The sequence below is a fragment of the Aplysia californica genome, unplaced genomic scaffold (genome assembly GCF_000002075.1).
Source record: "Aplysia californica isolate F4 #8 unplaced genomic scaffold, AplCal3.0 scaffold00090, whole genome shotgun sequence".
Lineage (NCBI taxonomy): Eukaryota > Metazoa > Mollusca > Gastropoda > Aplysiida > Aplysiidae > Aplysia > Aplysia californica.
Window position 1 is genome coordinate 1,303,098 of NW_004797360.1, and position 2,803 is coordinate 1,305,900.

Genomic DNA, 2,803 nt, shown 5'->3' on the forward strand with positions numbered 1-2,803 from the left:
ACCGCCAAAAAACCAACAATGACATAAAATCAACAACAACAACAACTGCGAAAACCCAACTTCATTTAACTTACCTTACCTTATCTCGTTGAATCCTGGCACCAAGTGTGTGAAGTAGGCCTACGTCCGCCAATATGACCTGTAACAATCGTTCACTCAAGAGTTACAATCACTTTTCCATAACAGTTCCCGCGACGCCCAAGAGGGTATAAGCGGCGGATATAAGGTAAATAACTGTTCGCTCTTTCAACGACAATTCACAACGACAAAGAACCGGCACGCAGCACGTAAGTTTAGCTTATTTCTGGATGTTTTTTGTTGAAGAAAAGGAACATCAAATAAACTAATGATTATGTTCGTCGGTGCTGTGCGGTGTTTGATGGGTCTTATTTATAACATGCTGTCTGACTCGGCCCTCCTGGAAACCACATCACTTCAGACGCAAAGAAGACAGAAACTCTTCAAAAGAACTGCATGCTGTAAGCTAGGCAACCCTCTTTTAGGACTACCTGTTTGCTTGTGAGACAGTGAGAGAAAAGGAACGTTTACTTACGGGGGCACGATACATTAGAAATTCCACCGTCGCCGATTGGGCTGTCAAGAAACTTTCCCACCACGTCAGAATGTCTATTTTTAGTGCACAATGCTGTTCCAGGTTTTCCCGACCAACCCAAACAATAAAGTATACAAAGAGAGGAGTGCAGTGGGTTAAAAGAAACGCTGAGCGACCGAGATAGCTGACGTGTGTGTAAGTTTATGTGTGTATATGCGTGTGTTTGTGCGTTACTGTGTGTGCGCGCGCGCGCGCGCGCGCGTGTGTGTGTGTGTGTGTGTGTGTGTGTGTGTGTGTGTGTGTTCGTGTGTTTGGGGTGGGGGGTGCAAGGCAGTGTCCACAGATTGTAGCCAATAAGTTCAATAAGGCTACCAACTGACACCCATGTTTGCGGAACGGTGCTGTAAAACTCCTTTCTCACATGTATGTCAACGCGAAAGCATTAGGGTACACAGTAAATGTCTTCCAGTCTACCTTTAACACTTTTGTTTGTTGTTTGTTTTTGTAAGTGTTTCACGGCGCTCGCAACTGCATAAGGTCATATGAGCGCGCGGGACACACGAAACTTTTTCAGTTGGTAGGAAATTTTGAATTTTGCCCGGGTGGCGGCCGAAGCCTACTCTTATCGATTTTAGACCACCAATGGATCTTTAACGTGCACAGCTTGCACACAGGACCTCAGAGATTTTTCGCCCTTTTGTCCGAGAAGGCTAGGTGTAGATCTTTCCTACCAGAAGATCAGGGGTGTGGCTGAAAGACAGCAGTAAGAAGAAGCCAATGAGTAGCAGTAGAAAGGCTGCAGAAAGAATCAGGAGCCCAGAGGAGGGGGCAAAGGAGGTGAAAGGGTGGGGGCAGAAAGAGGAGACGAAAGCAGACGACAGAACATTGCTAGAGAGTAGGAAAGGAGGTGAAAGGAGACACATTTAGAGAATAAAATTTTTTGGTCGCTACCAGGATTTGAACCCGGGACCTTTGCATGAGAGGCCAACACCTTAACCTCTAGGCCACAAGAGCCCCATTTAACTCTTTGAGAACGCTCTTGCCAGTTTGCACTAGACACATTTATTCCATCTTATTGGACAATAAACGCCTCATGTCCTCTCAAATAAGAATACATGTGTCAGTCAGAAGTAAAAGGCGAGGCTTCTGGTCTGTAACAAAGAAAGATACAGAAGGTCATTCTTACCATTATCCATTGTGTGAAATTTGACAATGTCATAATATTTGTTATTTTAAATTAGGCTTCCCAGCTGTATGTTCCTGGGACGAGAATATATTCTGGAAATAATGAAGTGATCAAAAGAATGAAATATCATATTTATTAAATCAAATTGGGCTTTTCAGCTGTATGTTCGTGGAATGAGAATGTATTCAGGAAATAAGGAACTGGTCAAGAGAATTGTGTCGGGTGACAGGGGGTCAGGCGCTCGTCAATGTTTGGCATACGGAGTTATTGGTATCACTTTAAAGCTGGCCCAGAGGACTAACTTTCTATTAAACAATATCCAGATACCATGAACAGATGTTAAGATATTTGCAGTTGAACGATGTGGGGTTGCCTGGTTTCAGGGGTAAAGTTAGCGTGAAAACGGCCGCCAAAGTTCCATTATTTCCATAGCTTGAGAATCCTAGGAAATTGAAAATTTACATTTTTTGGGTCTCTATAATCAAAATTTTTCAATACAATCCACACAAACATGTGTTACTAAATGGATATGAAAGATGTTCAAAGATTTTGAGAAAAAAAAAAGAAAAGAAAATTGCCAAACCGATACAAAATACTGATGTCTTCGATTTCATTAGTTTGACGAGCGCCTGATTTCACCTCGATGACTCACATATCATATTTATTACATCAAATTAGGCTTTCCAGCAGTATGTTTACGGAATTAGAATGTATTCTGGAAATAAGGAAGTGGTCAAGAGAAATGTGTCGGGTGGCAATGAAATCAGGCGCTCGTCATTTTTTAGTTTGCGGAATTATTGGTATCTATTCATAAAGCTTATTTATTTATTGTCTTGAGTTCGATGAAAATGAAAATATCTAACTATCTTGATTAGAAGTCGAGATATTTGCGGTTGAGGGAAATGGTGGTCCCTTAATTTCAGAGGTAAAATTAGCGAGAAAACAGCCACAATAGTCGAGTATCTCGGTCTTTCCCCTGGGATGTTGGACCCCTCACATTCCTAGCTGGCTCTGAAAAGCCTGAGCGTCTCTCTCTCTCTCTCTCTCTCTCTCTCTCTCTCTCT